At 36.9% G+C, this 16,636-nt stretch overlaps 1 long non-coding RNA gene across 5 annotated transcripts in view; it reads left to right on the top strand.

The window, feature by feature from the left end:
* Positions 1-16,636, top strand: part of LOC136287224 (uncharacterized) — a 169,293-nt gene that overhangs the window by 73,648 nt on the left and 79,009 nt on the right. For 2 of the 5 annotated variants that reach the window (XR_010720119.1, XR_010720115.1), the window contains exon 9: positions 15,522-16,548. The exons of the other annotated variants lie outside the window; for them this stretch is intronic. This is a non-coding gene — a long non-coding RNA (uncharacterized lncRNA). Of the gene's footprint in view, positions 1-15,521; positions 16,549-16,636 lie in introns of those variants that run through there. 5 annotated transcript variants of the gene reach the window in all.

Raw genomic sequence — 16,636 nt, 5'->3', positions numbered from 1 at the left:
GCAAGAAAGACAACTTCCATAGTAGGAATCCTGAAAGAATGGCCTTTCCTTCAGCCTGAGGTTGTATTCTTCAGCTTGGCTGTGAAAGGGGAGCAGCGTGTGCTCAAAGCTTAAAATCTGTTTGGTTTATATCTCTGTGATTTGAAATGTCAGCGTCTTGGAAAACAGAAACTGGGCCGGTATATTAATCAGGAATGTGACTGTGGCCTGGAGCTAGTTCACAGCACAGACGTTTGTCTTTACATGCAATTTTAGTTGTCATGCTAATCTGCATATTATTAAAAATTGGTTACTTGTCATATGTGAGACATTTGCCTATAGTGTATCTTGTAATAATGATGAAAAATATTAGTAGCAATATTAGTAGTTTTTCATAGTTGAAGTAGTCTTTCAATGTCATTTGCTTTGGTTGGAACATTAAAGGGTAATACTAGATATGAGAGTTACCATTTTAAAATCACTTCAAAGCCCTCAAAAATCACTTTCATGTCTTATCTTAAGTAAGACAGTATTACTTCAAACACATAGTAAACAATTTGGCTTTTGAGTAAGTTAAAAATCAATTTGCTGAAAAGATTCCATCTAAGGAAGGAGATATTTTCTATTCAATATTTTCAGAGATGACATTTCATCAGCTGTTTCTTTATGAGTGTGAATGAATACTAAAATTTGAGAGACAAGTTTTGAAGGGAGGCTTTTTTTTGCTCATGTTCAAAGAATTTTGCTGTTAGATAAAAGGAAACATGGCATAAATATAAAGGAAAAAAAAGAAGGAAAAATTCCTTTGCTTGAAAAAAGAATTTTGAATGTGAAGAGCACAGCCAAGCTTTGAAACATATGATGCAATTGGAAGCAAGGCATTATGCAACAGTAACTCATGAAGTTTAAATATATAGCTACCACAGTAAAACTTGCTTGTGTATTACTGCTCTGTGATGTTCTGTTTCCTGAGAGTATCTGAAAGTCAAATTCACTCTAAAGACATCTTAAACAATCATCTCTAGTTATATAATTTTCTACTGAAGCCTTCTGCCATGCAGACTGCTTCTCAGAGTCTTGCTTCCAAATGAACACAGGGGTTGACAGAACACTGTATTTGCTACTATTTGAGGGGCAGGAATAAAACATGGTTCCTCTTGACACGTCCTGTATAAATGCACACTGAATTTTTTATCTGATGCATACAGCATTATGTGAAATACTCATAAGGAAATCTGAAATTACTTGGAAATGAGCAGATTTCAATTATCAAGGTAAATCTGCTCCTGAAAGTGAGAGATCTAGCCCAATTAGTTGATGCGTGGGTTTTTTCCTCTGTAATCAGGCAAAACATCACATATGTGAATATGGCTCAAACGGGTTTGATCACAAACCTCAAACAAAAACATACCAAAGGCTATTCCAAGTAAAATGAAATAAAAATTCCTCAGTTTTCTTTACCCTTATACATTTTGATTTTCTGGACGTGTGTGTAGAGTTTTTATCTGATAAAAGTGTGGTTGTACAGTCAGATTATTCAAGAATTTAATTTTTAACTTAAAAACAAAGGCAAAAAATATTGTCCCCTATGTGGAAACACATAAATGGATTTGTGTGAAGAAATTCTTAAAAATTTCAGGTAGGATCTGGCCTTAAATATCTTCTTTGTTAATGTTTATAACTATGATTTATTAAAATCCAATTAATTTGACTATATTTATGAAAATAACACATGTAAATGTGCTTGTTCACCCCCAGAAATCAACATTATAGCAAAATTTGCTGGGTTCATTTGGTTTGTGGCTGCTCTGCTCTATGTTATAAATGGAAAAGTCTGAGACAAGCTGTGCTTAGTCATAACCAACACTACATAATAAAAATATTAGATGTAGGAACAAAACTTTTCATGAACTAAATGTCTGTGGTAGGAATCTGGGAAGACTTAAGAGGTACAGTAAATATATGTCTCTGACAGCTGCCAAATCGGTGCTTCAGCATGCTTTGCCTGAGAACAGCAGACGAAAACTGATAATGTGCAACTCGTACCAGACCTGAGAACTCTTTTCCATACCACGGCTGGTGCTAATCCAGTATTCTTTGGAGTTATATCCCAGAATAATACGACTTATTGAGCATAAACTCTGCAAGGATGAGCTGTAGACATGTAGTGGTCGGAATCAAGAGGTTGCTAATTTTAATCAAGAGCCCTGGGGAGATACTCTTGTGAAAGGATTTGAATGTGCTGGGGGAAGGTGGGAGACATGGAAGTTTGTTGTCTGCTTACCCAAGGACGGAACACTTTTGCTAAAGTTAATGGAGTTAATGTTAGTGGAATACTATATTTATGAAGTCTTTGTGATTTCTTCTATTATTTTCAACCTGCATTTTCCCGAAGAACCAGAAAAAGTTGAAGAGTATAGAGTTAATAAAATTGCACCAAATACATTTTCATTCCAAGGCTGTTAGTAGTAAAAGACGGCATAACCTTCCCTGGAGCCTTTCTCTGTTTACAAAAAGGACAAATGGTAAAGACATATATCATGGCATTATGCTTTTGGAACTATCCAGGTCAGTCTCTAAGTTCTGAGATGCACAAAGTAACAGAAATAATATACTTCGTTGATTTGTCGTTTCTAGAGCATTACAGTTCCTTAAAGTGTCTTCTTAAATGTTCATATATTTTGTTGAACAGGACATAAAAGATCTTACTATTCTTTCACTCAGGAATTGTCAGTAATATATTTTTACACTCCACAGGGTATTTATTTGCTGGTGTTAAAAAGTCAGAGAGAATTTGTTCAGAATATTTTTGAAGCAACACTTAAGACAAAGATTAAATAATGTATTGCTATGAATTTAGGTTGAAGTCATATAAACCATTTGCTAAAATTTGTTTGGAACATGAAACTGCATTTTATATCTTGGAACATAAAAGATGATTGGAAGAATTAATATAACACCCATTTTTTTCTCTATATATTGTTCTCAAAATGCAAATAATTCACTCCTTGTTATTGCCATTTTTTTGTCCATATTTTGCAAAATAAAAGGTGCCTTTAAATATACCAGGAAATACACATCACCTTTTTCACATCATAGAGAAGACTGGTAGCAGAGATGATCTTTACCTTGATTTATCTCCTGTTGATTAGCATGTCTGGATTTAAACATGTATGTTAAAGTAGATGGAGGTACTATCAAATAACATGCATATCCTGTTCAGTCTTGAGGTAATTGGAAAAAAGCAGATCTTCAGCAGAAATGACAAATGCATTCATGGAAGAATAATCATGGAATAAATCCAGAATGATTTCACAACTATGGCTGGAATCATTCTCTCTCACTGCCGAGAAATCAAAGATGCTTGCTAAAAACCTTTATGCTGAATACCTTTATATGAGCTATTTTTCCTTCATGCTGGACATATAGAAGCTCTTAATTTACAGCAGTTGTGTCAAAACTCATCGAAGTCAGCCAAGAGCTTAGCCATTAAGTTCAATGGAGATTGGACTTGGTCTGCAATTTTAAGTAGTTCAGCGTTAATGTCTCTAGTTTTGGTCTGTTGATGTTCTCATTAATTCTAACCAGAGAAGTCTACATTTTGTATTGAATGAAGTCATATTTGTTCTTTTGTCTGGGACAGTAGTAATTGGAAGTCTTGTCCATCTCATCCTGGGGATACTGCTCTGTAATATTCCCTTTTTTATGACCTTTAGAAGTATTAATAAGATGTACTTTGGGACTGAGGTACAGTGTAGGTGGAAATTCAAAATGGGTAGACCTATATGATAGAAGTACTAGTGATGGGAGAATAAGCCAATAACTAGCTAGCCTAAGACATTTTTGAGTACATAATGAGGCAGACAAACTATTGACTCTGAAAAAAATCTGAGACTCTTGGAGGTGAGAAACCATGTAAAAAACTTGCCTATGAACACTGGTTATTGTGGTGTGGTAGTAGTGGAGTCTTTCAATAGAGAGTTTGAAGGCAGTTCTTTCTTTTAAAAAAAAAGTGATTTCTAGCACTAACAAGTTTCACAGCTCTCCCTGAAGTAGGTCTTACATGCTGACTTCAAAGTAAAAATAAATTGTCATTGGTGACAGTGATAAACTCAATTAGAGTGGTAGCTTTGCATTCTTGTGAGAATGCTCTTTACAAAATAGTGCTTTTAACTGTAGCAGAATTACAAGCAGCAGCCTTCTGTCAATTACTGAATCATAGCAGCTGGGTTAAAATGAACTGGTTTTGAAATTTGGATCACTGTTCTGATATATGTCAGTAGCAAAGAAATGGAAAAGAGAAAGGGTGTCAAACATGATCCCTAAAATGTACCATGTATTCAATGAAACTCCTTTACTCTGTCTCACCCAACAAGAGACACTATAAACAAGAAGTGAGAAGCAAGGAGTGCTGACTCAATTACTATTCTGTTAGAGAAGCCTCCTCCAGAGTATGAAATACCTTGCATCATGGTCACCCCAGTCAGTTGCTTTTTATGCTAATCATAATCTAAGCTATGTCTGTCCCAATTCTTTGCTATTTTTAGTCAGATAAATATTATTTTTACTGAGATTGAAAATTAAAATCCTACCAAAAGAAGAAAAGCTGGAATGCTGCCTTTTTTTTTTTTTTTTTTTTTTTTTTAATACCGGCCTGTGCCCTGAAGTTGAATAAGCGGGAAAGTACCAATTAATTACTACCTTTGCTACTGTTAGCTACAGAGAAGAGTAGATGTATAGAACTATCTGAGGCTCAGGATTCAGCAGCTAGTGGAAATTGTTGCCATTCTCATTAGCACCTGAAAGAGAATGGCTTGACAACCAGTGAAAAATAAATTGGAGTTAAAGCCATTTTAAATGACATTTTCTCCACAGCTATAGTAGTACAAGATAGTGAATGCTCTCTAACTAGACAGATGGTGAGAATGAATTCTCCAATTCCTTTCTGAATGGAGTTAGGAAGACAGTGAAATCCTGAACAATGCACAAAAGAAGTTACACTGGATGGTATTCACAGGTGGATGTAGTATTAATGCCAGTGGAATAAGGAATGACACTTTATCAGAAAAAGGCAGCAATATAACTTTTCCTCCATCCCACCTCATTGGTCTCAGAAAAACAGACTTCCCTCTTTCACAAAGGAAAGCTATAAAGCATTCAAATTCTCAAATTCTTTCTTCAGTGATGGTGAACAATTGAACATCAATATGCAGGGTCAAGCTATTCTGAAGCCAGAGCTGGTGAGCTGACACACCCAGGAAACAACTAGCACAGAAGAAGGGATGAATGAAGAGAAATTACAGGAACGTAACTTTTCCATATTTCGTCCTGTTGATCACTGGAATATTCATATATTTGATATATTTTCTCCTTATTGAAACTGTAAAATAAAATACATAGTTTTTTCTCTCAAGTTTCGTGGAAATATTTCATCCTCAGTAAGAGATCTTTGAGACACTTCATTAGTGAGTCAGGATCTTTGTTTTTCCCTGTGTCATTCAGCAGGGATTTTGATTAAAGCTCTTGCCTTGAAAGGCAAAGCAAAATAGTTGCTTCTTTCTTACTGGTATGAAAATTACAGGACAGCTCTGGCCTAATGGAAGCTATGGTAAGAGCCGTATTTTGTCCAGAAATGAGGAAGAAGACAAAAAGGTTGAAGGAGGAAGAGAAAGATTCTTTTTTACTTCAGTCTCAGAATTTATGATGCTTGAGGTGTAAAATTGTGCTAAGGTAAACGATTCCCTTAGTTTGGCAAAAAACTAGCTTAAACTTCAGCTAACCAAATTCAAGACTGTCAACCACCCTCACAGAGAGGGTCTGGTTTTGAGACAATAATTCATGTTTGTTCACATTATCTGAGATTTGGACTGGTTTCCGTTTCTCATCAGAATCTTAGATAGGGAAATCCCAGTAACACCTGCTGCAGAAATATCTATTCCTATTAATGTAACGTACTCAGTAAATGAAGAGAAGTATGTGTCCACGAAAATTATCAAGGAAAAACCCATTCTTCTCGACATCAGTTCTCCTATGACATGTAAAATAGACTCAGGGATTGATTTCCATTTAAGGTACTCTTCATTGAGAATAACTGGAATTGTTAGCATGGACGTGGTGAAAGTGTATCTTTGGCAGGCAAAGAAAAACAGGACAAAAAGATAGCAGTGACAACTGGGAAGAAGAAAAGGTAAAAGAAGCAAACAGGACAGATTGGGAGGGTGGGTGGAGAGGAGTAAGATGGGGAAAGCTCATTACGGGTACAAGTGTCTGAGAGATCTGTGTAGGGAAAGAGCAGAGCTCAGGGCTCAGGAACAGGAAGGAAATTAATTTCAGCAAGAGTAAAGAATTACTTAATGTCTTGGATAGAAATAGGAAATGAAAGAAAATATATCAATACTGTTGTGGTTTTACAATGGACAGCTATAAGATGTATCTTATAAAATAGACAGCATTGATACATAAAAAAAGAGCTGGGGTGTGTTTGCATAGAGAGAGACAAGGCTAAATGCATGGCCTCAGCCATGCAATGGGAGTGTCAGTTAATAGACCACTCAAATATCAATGTTTTTATAGCCCAGAGTGCATTTTAAGTTCAGAGTCTCTTTTCAGTGAATAACTCCCAAGATTATTTGTCAAATAAAGGTGAGGTAAGCATTCACGGTGTCTCTATGAGGCTTTTCCTTTAAAAAAGAACCCAAAGTTCTGTTTTGGTTTTTTAGAACTAGACTGTAGTTTCTCCAGTAAAGAAAATTATATGCTAATACCTGTTTTTCCTGCTTTTTGGCTAAGAGCAAGCCATTACTTTAATATCTGATCTGTCCCCTTGTCACTAGAAAGCATGCTGCTTTTGAAGGCAGATGGACTTAACAATCTAATAAGATTTTCTGGTTATTAGCTAAAATACTTGTCGCAAATAAATATTTATATAAACCTACAACTATTTCAGATAATGAAACATAATGACCTTAGATTTAATGTTAGAAATATGAAGTAATTGACTGAGGTGAAATTTCTGTTAAGTTCCTTGTGGGTTTTCTGTTGATCTACCTCAGATTCGCCCTTTGCTGCTGCTTTCAGGAAAGTAAGTAATGTGCCGATTTTATGTCTATAATTGCCTTATTTTGAGAGATTGCTTACAAGAGTCTTATCTCTATAATCTAAATCTAAAAATTATTTGTGGATTTTTAAGATGTTAAGTTTTTTTTTTTAAATTCTGGTATCAATATGAATGCATGTTCTTCATTTTTTTCTTAGAACACCCCTTTATACTAGCTGTTTTATCTCAGTGGGGATTTGACAGTCAAACAGTTGGAATAAATAAAAAAAATAGGAATTAGCTTTGTTTTCATTAAAAAAATGTGAAACACCATATTCCAGGGAACTAGATGTCCCAGATGATCTAGAGCGTCTTAATCCAGACCTGGTTGTTAGCGTTCATAGGCTGTCACCCCTCAGCCACAGATGACTGTGGCAATGTCCTCTGTCAGGATGTGACTCCACTGTACTCAGTAAGGCTCATATAATCCTTGGCAGGATAAGCTGGGCTGGAAACCTTGTGGTCAGATGACAAGAAATTCCCGGGGGGTGCTCTGGACCTCTGCAGACAGCAGTTCCAGCGGCACAGTGATTGCTGTGTTCACTAACGCCAAAGCTGTGTGTTTCCCTGTGCCCAGGTTCAGCCAGCAGCAAGGCTCAGTCCATTGTTATGGATAGTCATGCACATCCGAGTGCCCACAGACAACAGGTCAGCACAGATGGAATGCAGGGACCTACCTGCACCTGCATGGATGTATAGAGCTTGTGTAAACATGAGCAGTGTGGGCTGCCAAGTGCTGCTCCTCTCCTCCTGCTGCTCAGGATTGAAGGCTACTAGTGGTGTGTATATATATATATATATATATATATATATATATATATATATGTATATACACACACACACACAGACACACACACACACATCCTTATACACACATCCTTATACACACATACACATTCCAACTGCTGACCTTAGCCACTCAATCAACCCAGCAGCTGGCCTCAGATCCCTGGTCCTCCAGTTGTCTGCATCTGCCCATTTGAATGCCCTGAGCTTTGCAGCCTCACTCCTGTGGTTGGTACTCAGACCTCTACGAACACATGCAGAGTGAGGTGTTTCTGCTAAATTGTCCCAGTTCTGTGGGAGTAGAAGCAAGGGAGTTTCTTTACCATTAGGATAGGGCCAAATTAATTATGTTTTATATAGCTAGACAGACATAAGAAGTTGGCAAGGTCCAGGATTTACTGTGAATAATTCTGTTGCACTGTGAAATATTTCAGAATATGTACTTTTCCACTTTCCCAGAAATTATATCCTGACAGTGTGTTGAAAAAGGTTTCTTCTAACATGGAAGAGGGCTAGAGGGCTGAGAAGCTGAGTATTCTGAAAAGCCAAAAAAAGATTTTAGACATGACCTTATTATTTAAGTATCGGTATCTGACATTCAACAGAATGTCTCATAGGTCCTTGTCTAAAATGGGCACGCAAACTAAATTTCAGAGGTTAGAAATTCCTATTTTACTGGCAAATTTGATCACATTTTAAAATGTGGTTTTGTATCTTTTGTTTGCTAGTTGGGATCTTTCCTCTCACAAACACTGTGAAATAAACTCATCTTGAGTTTACATAGTGTCTCACAGAAAAATGTGAAGTGAATGCTAGTGAGAAAGCAATAAACTCAAAGTGGCAAGTTGATTTTAGAAATAGGTCGTGTATTGGGATGTTTTATATGCCATCAGTGTACATGCCTACATATTCTTTGTTTCCCCATAAAAATGGATTTTACTCCAGCAAACAGGATTATGGCAGCATATAATTGCTAAGAAGGACATACCTTGTTCAGCTATAAACTGCCTTCTTACATAATTTCAGGAACAAAATGCAGAAATAGTGTATATTCAGCAGGTCCATTTTATGTTTTCCTTCAGAAAATAGTTTACAAGCTGATAACATTTCACAGCTCTTTTTTTCCTTTCTACATAAAACAATTTAAGAGAATTTGCTATAGGTTAAGACTAAGGAACAGCAAATGACAAAATCAAGGCCTCTTGAATGAAATGGAAATTGCCGCATTTCATTCAGACTAAAGTATCAGGATTTCTTCAGTTCAGATTGCAGTCATTAATGCTCCCAAGCTGACACAAATTTTACTTCAACTATCTACAAAGCAAATTAAATAGATACAGTGTATAAAATAGGAACTCAGATTGGAGTATGTGTCTCCTCTTGACTCATTTTGCTACAATAACAACATTTTCACGTCATGTTGCAGCTGCATATTAAAGCTTGATATCTTTTTACTGGCAGAGACTTGCAAAATTTGACTAGTTTACAGACATAATTAATCAGACAAATGCCTTTGTTTTCATGTTTTCCCATGGAGATGGTGAATTTATCTAGCTTTCACAAAAATGGGATACTAATGTCATCAACCTGTAGGTTATTTTAGTTTACTGCACCTTAAACAATTGCATTGGTCTTTGCCTTTAAAAATTTGCAAAAGCGAGGTTGAGTTATGAGTGAGTATTATTACCATCCACTAGGGATTTCATATAATTCTTTATAGCTCTTAAATAAATTGGATTAATTATAATAAATAGGTTAGTTGTGTCTTATCCTTTTCCATCTCCCTTCTGTTGTTTCCCTTTTCTATCTCCTTCCCTATTTTTTCCCTGTCCATTTGGCTGATCCCCTCTGTTCTTTCTCTAGCCCTCACTCTCCTTTATTGGTCTATTTTATTTTTATTCCTGAATTTTCCTTCTTTCTCATCATTCCCAGTTTTATTTTTATCTTTTCCCTCTGTCTGTATTTCTAGCTTTGCTTTCATTATGATTATTAAAGTTTTAGTGATTTTCAAAGAAATCTATTTGGATTTAAGTTAGCTGTATGGCACTGTTTCTTCCTTTCATTTTTCAATTGCTTTTTAATGCAACAAGAACATGTGGTTAGGGATGGAATTTACCCAAGGTTTTGGACCCCATTTTTGTGTGAGTTAGCTGTGCATGTAATAATATAATGTCTACTATTCACATGGCTGCTTATATAGTAAAAATTGTGTTGCGTTGTAGAAAAGAATAAAAAAATATAGAGACTGATTATTTTATGATTTTGTGTGTATATGTATCTTTGTGTGACAGAAGTGGATGACTCTGGCAATTTCCATTATAAGATCTGATATTCAGTTTCTTCTGTTTTTCCTGAATTTTATCTATTTAGACTGAATTTTGCCATGTTCGACATCACAAGTAAGAATTCTCCCTTGCCAGAATGACTGACTATACCATAAACTGCTATTTAAATTAACAAAATCTATTTTAAATTTCAAAAGATTAGTTTCACAAGTTTTATGTTTTGCTGGGAAAAAATTCATAGACTCATAGAATGGTGTGGGTTGGGAGAAACCTTAAAGATCATCTAGTTCCAACCCCCCTGATGTGAACAGGGAATCTTTCACTACATCAAGTTGCTCATAAACCCATCCTACCTGATCTTGAAGATCTCCAAGGGATGGGAGTCCACAACCTCTCTGGACAACCTGTTCCAGTGCCTGACTACCCTCACAGCAAGGAATTTCTCCCCAATATCTAATCTAAACCTACTTTTCTTCAGCATAAGACCATTCTGCCTCGTCCTACAGCTACATGTCCTTGTGAAAAGTCTCTTTAGGCTTTTTTCAAGTCCCTTCAGATACTGGAAAACTGCTTTAAGGTCTCCCCAGAACCTTCTATTCTCTGGGCTGACCAACCTCAATTCTCTCAGTGGGTTGGTAGAGAGAACTGAAATCAGGCCAAAGACCATTTTCTCCCAGGAAATGTTTTTCACAGAATGCAACTGAGCCACTCATTTGCTGGTGTGATTTTCAGCCTTTAACAGAGACAGACATTTTGAGTAGCTGATATTGCCCTCACATAGTTTTTCTGACTATTTTCTTATTTTTGCTGTCTTAATAGAATTTCTTCATTAACCTTTTTCTTAACGGATAGAAAACTAGTAGTACAGTCTCAATAACATTTGTTTCAGTCTTAAATTATTGTGACATCTGGCTACATGTACCTTTTAAAGACTGCAGAGATATTGGAAATAGCTGTCAGTGAACTAGATTGCTTTGATAAGCAAATAGCAAGCAAACTCATTAGAAGAAAGCCACTGATAGAAGCAGAGAGTTCTACTTGCCCTTGCAGGATAAATACTGCAGCAGAGCATAGCATTCATATTGCTTCCAGTACCTGAGCTAGCTCATTTTAAATGAGGTCAAGTTGTTCCACTATTACACTGCAATCTAGAGTGAGAACATATGTCTTTATCTATATCAACTCATAACACAGATTTTGCTGGCTGGACATTGTTTTTCAGGGTGAATATCTCACTGGACTTTCTAATCTTTTTAGTTGCTGAATTGCTCTTCTTCCACCTCTGCAGTCTAAACTGTTTCACAGTGAATGTTGTTGACCCTCAGCAAACTTTCTAGGCACATTCCAGATACTTGTTGCATTATTTAATCTAGCTTTGGTGGTAGTTCTTCTGTCAATTTATTTTCACACACTCCAAATTACAACATTCTTTGTCCAGGTTTTCATTTCAATAATAAAACTACACATAGGTCTTAGCCAGGCTGGAGCCTATGACTTGTTTAAAGTTTTTTCTCTCCCACCTGATCATCAATACTTATCTCACCTTCCTCCTTTCTTTTTTCTTTTTTTCCTGCTGCAGAAATCTACACTTTCTTTGCCTTATTATCACTCAATTTAAAGAAAATTAACGTGCCAATTATTTGTTCTTGTCTTCCTTGTGATACAATAGCAGTAAAAAGAAACTGTCGTTATTGAAAGATTTGTAACATTCGGTATTTTTGTTTTAACTACCAGTCATTCTTTGCAAGGGAGGAGATTAGTTCATTAGTTTAATTTCTATACATAGTTTTTGGTTTAACTTATTATCCAAATAATTTCTATTAACTAATAGCTTTATTCCTTCAAGGGACAATTTAGGGTTTTGCTTGAAAGTTTGGAGGGCTACAGTCTACTATCTTGTATGAGAACATTGATTAACTGCAAAGCTTTCAAGCTTGATATCTGACCACCTTAATTGTCACTGTAATTGATTTTACCTTTGTCTTGGCATTGTGATTGCTTTACAATTTGCTGTTGACTAATGGCTGTCCCCTGGTTACCCTGCTTGTCTAGGCCTGAGACATAAATCAGGCTAGCTTTGATTCTGACTTCTCCCAAACAATGCCAAAAACTACTTAGTTCAAATTTATCATATGGGGAAAAAGGAGATTCAGCACAGTCATGTCATCCTCAGCCTCTCAGGTCAGCAGATGGAGAGCTACACTAGGCTCTGCAGCATGCCTGTTTTCTTTTTTAAACAGAGATGCATGGAGACTTAGCTTTCCCTGCTTCTAGGGTGGCCTACATCATTTATTTTGCATTTACTTTTGGCATGACATAAAAAAAACCCACTTATGCACAAGCCACGGGCAAAAATTTGTGCCCTTATATATTTATCTAATATTCCTTTTCTTGCCTAAAGCTGAGATGTTTAAGTTGACCTCAGTCTGATTTTAAACTGAGTTTAAAATAACTGAGTCTCAGTTTAAACTGAGATTTATCTGAGATTATGATTTAGTTTGGATCTGTTTTTTTGTTTGGTTTGGTTGTTTGTTTGTTTTGATTTTTGTTTTGTTTTGATTTTGGTGGCATTTTTGTTTGTTTTTGTTTTAACAGCAAGTGAAAAGATGAGCTTGTGTTTACAAAGCAAAGAGGCTGCAGCAGATGTCAGATTCTGGGTTTCAGATAGGTGTCTCTGGGCCCTAAATATAAGGTTTATGGAGTTCTGAAGGAGGTACTGTCTTTTTTTTTCTTTCCAAGTCACTGAAATAGCCTATAATTTCCCTTGTGTTAGGAAAAAATTCATGTTTCTTCCCAGGTCTCCCAGCTTTAAACTTTCCTTTCTTTCACTTCTTATTTCCATGTAGAAATTGAGAAAAATGTAATATCAATATTCCTTGATGTGCTCTATTTTCCATCATAAATTCTAAGCTTAGAACCAGTTCATAATCTTCAGTGGCAACATTTCAGCTGTAGCCATCAAAGAAGTGGCTGACCCCCAAAATAGACCATAATTCTGGAATAATTACTGAAATATCTGCTCAAGTCAATCAAGACACTTGTCAGTTTGCTAAGACAGAAAGGGAAGAGATGCCAACCTTCTTTTGAAGGAGTTCTAAGATTTCTCCACATTGACATGCAGGTGGATTTATCACTTTGCAACTTGGTTTGTTGAGTTCCTTCTCATCTCCATCTCTTCTCTTTGAACATGTTGCTAATGAAGGCAGGTGGGGTGTAAGTGAACATGTTTTCACCATTTGTTTTGTTACCTTGACATTAAAACACACAGTGGAACCTTGAAAATAAAACCCCATGAGAGAGCCAAGGATTGCAAAACCAAGAAATTGCAGGAAAAGCCCCCAAATTCTTCTTATCCTGTTAAATCTATTGATTTTATTTATACCAACAGAGACCCAAACATAATGTCTAAAGCACCAACTAAAGGCAAATCAAAACATAGATGGATTTTTATTTCCAAATTATTTTGAAAAAATGAAACAATTATACTGCACAAATATTTTCATTCATTATAAACAAATGTTGGGAGTTCAGCTCTGGGAACTCTAGGAATAGGCCTAACCAACAAAGTCACTGAAACTTTGCTGCTGATTCTCAAATGTACTCAGAAGTTTCTTCCAAGTGTAAAGTTTCCCCCTAACCCTGTACCAAAACTGGAGATGCGGTTCTTAAACACAGACGTGCTCGGGCTGATGTGAAGTTTTGTTCATGTGAACTTTTGTCCATAGAAGTCTGTCTGTAGCAGAGAGGAGGTGCTAGTGGGCTGCTTTTTGGGCTAAGGAACACCAAATAGGTGCTGAAAAGCCAGGACTCCCCAGACAAGGCTGTAAGGGGCCTAGCAGTGTCTGACAAAAGCTGCGGGGTGTAAAATCTGAAGGGAATGTCTGTTGACTTCAACTTCCTCCTTCCACAAGACAGTGATTTGCCTGGGGACACCCACAAGTAAGGCACGCATGGTGCAGGCTCCCATCTTTCTCCCATGACCCAGAGCCCTCTCCCCATGTCTCCCCATGTCTTTTTGGAAATTGTGTCCCACAGCTCTGGTTTTTTTCAACCTCAGAGATTGTCTGCTCTCTGGACACTTTCGCTGTGTACTTTCCTCCAGCACAAAAAACCACTTGGACTTTCCATTGCCATTTGAGCATCCTGCTTCTGTAATTGGTGGTGCAGGGAGCAGAGGAATTGTGTTGTTAATCAGATATGGCCAAGTGAATGTTGAAAAGCATAGATAGGTAAACTGACCTATTTCTGTGTTGATCATTTCAAAACACACAGGAGCAACTCCAACAAAGTAATTGAGAAAAGCCAGTATAAAACATCTGAAAATGGTGAATCATGGTATTCAACGATTTTAAGAAATGGTTATAAAGGAGAAAATCAAATTTCCCCTTATGAAATAAGAAAAATCAATGCACTTTATAAAACCTGGAATTTTCTTTTAAACCTGCATTTACTGATGTTGAAATTTTTAATGCCAAATGTCATATCTGTAAAAGTGATAAATTTCAAGACTGTATTAAAAACGTAGGGGACATTGACTTTGGAAATGATGTATGACATGACCTTCAACTCTTCATAATTTAACAAGAATGCAAGGCTAACTAATTAGACTTCAAAATGACAGATAAGTGTTAATTATAATACCTTTTGAATAGATAATAGAAGGTATTAAAAAATAAATGTTTTTGACAGGATTTTGCTACTATTAACAGAAATACAGAAAATGCCTGCTAAAAAGAAGCATTTTTCTCTTGATCCCACGCAGAAATCATTCTCAAGATTTCTTTCTTTCAAAAGAAGTAGATGCAGCTCAGTCTGAGTCCAAGACTCAGTTCTAAAAGATACTACAATGAGAAAAAATAATCTTCATGATTTTTCATTTCCCAGTCAAAATCTTACCCAAAAACTTTGGGTTTAAATTATTATTAATCTTAATAGAGTTGGATTCCAAATACGAGGTATCTGATTTCTCAAAGTAATTTATTTTTCAGAACAAAACTTCCTGAAGAACAATTAGATTACTCCGCAGTTCATGTTTCTACAGATAAACTTACAAAGTGATCATTCAGCTATTCAGTGTGCTGAGTTACTTGGTTTTTATCAAATAACAAGACATTATGTTCAGAAATGTATTTGTTAAATTTGGATAAGTGTGCTTTTGGATTAAACTAAGCAAAAACTTAAACTCTAAAAGAGACACTATCAAAAAAGCCCCACCAAAAACCAAACCACCCAATTACAACCTCTCACATTTATGGAAGTATATCAAGGAAGGAGAAAATGAATGAAAGATATGACATAATATTCTGCAGTTCTACCCTTTTGTAAAATATTGTAGTTTAGTATAGGTTTTTCATGGCAGGTTTTGGCATTGGCAGGATGCAGGGACGGCTTTCTCTGAGAAGCTGCCAGAAACTTCCTCCGTGTCTGACAGAGCCAATCCCAGCCAGCTCCATGAGGGACCCTCTCATGGCAAAGATTGAGCCTATCAGCAATGGTGGTGGGATAACAAACGAAGGGGGAAAAGCTACAGTGCATGAGGAATTGCAGCCAAAGGAGAGTGGGGCGAGAGCATGTGAGAGGAAACAGCTCTGCACACATCAAGGTCAGTGAAGAAGACAGGAAGGAGTGCTCTGGGTGCTGGAGCTGTGATTCCTCAGCAGCTCATAGAGATCCACAGGGATTCAGAGATTCACCTGCAGAATCTCTAAACAACCCCACACCAGAGCAGGTGGATGCCCAAAGAAAACTGTGATTCCACAGGAGCAGATTCCTGGAAGGACCCTTTTATCCATGGAGAGAGGAGTCCATGCTGGAGCAGGTTTGCTGCCAGGACTTGTGAGCCCATGGGGACCACAATGGAGCAGACTGATCCTGAAGGACTGCACACCATGGAAGGGATCACCCTGGAGTAGTTTGTGAAGAACTGCAGTTTGTGAGAAGGATTCCATGTTGGAAAAGTTTCTGGAGGACTGTCTCCTATGGGAGGGATCCCACACTGGAATAAGGGAAGAGTGTGAGGAGTTCCCCTGAGAAAGAAGAAGTGATGATATGTGGTGAAATGACTACAGTGTCCATTCCCTGTCTCACTGGGCCACTTGGGTAAGGTAGAGAATTTGAGAGTGAATTTCAGACCAAGAAGAAGGGAGAACTGGGGGAAAGGTGTTTTTAAGATTTGGGATATTTTATTTTCTCACTACCCTACTCTGATTTGATTGTTAATAAATTATTTTTTTTTTTTCCTTAATCAAGCCTGTTTTTTCTGTGGCAGTAACTGGTGAGGGATCTCACCCTGTCATTATTTTGACCTATGAACGTTTTGTTATATTTTCTCTCCTCTCGTCCAGCTGAGGAGGGGAGTGGCAGATCAGTTTTTGTGGGCACTGGGCACCCAGTCAGTGTCATCCCAACAGGGGTAAACAGTTCTGAATTTTTTAGACTGCTTTGTCAAGTGAACAAAACATTGTTCTCCTGTCTTGTTTTGCCACTCTGA

Source organism: Chamaea fasciata, unplaced genomic scaffold, assembly GCF_029207755.1.
Source record: "Chamaea fasciata isolate MVZ Bird 193981 ecotype frontalis unplaced genomic scaffold, bChaFas1.0.hap1 SCAF_3, whole genome shotgun sequence".
Classification (NCBI taxonomy): Eukaryota; Metazoa; Chordata; class Aves; order Passeriformes; family Sylviidae; genus Chamaea; species Chamaea fasciata.
The sequence above is the reverse complement of the archived record's forward strand: the minus strand, read 5'-3'. Positions and strand labels throughout refer to the sequence as shown.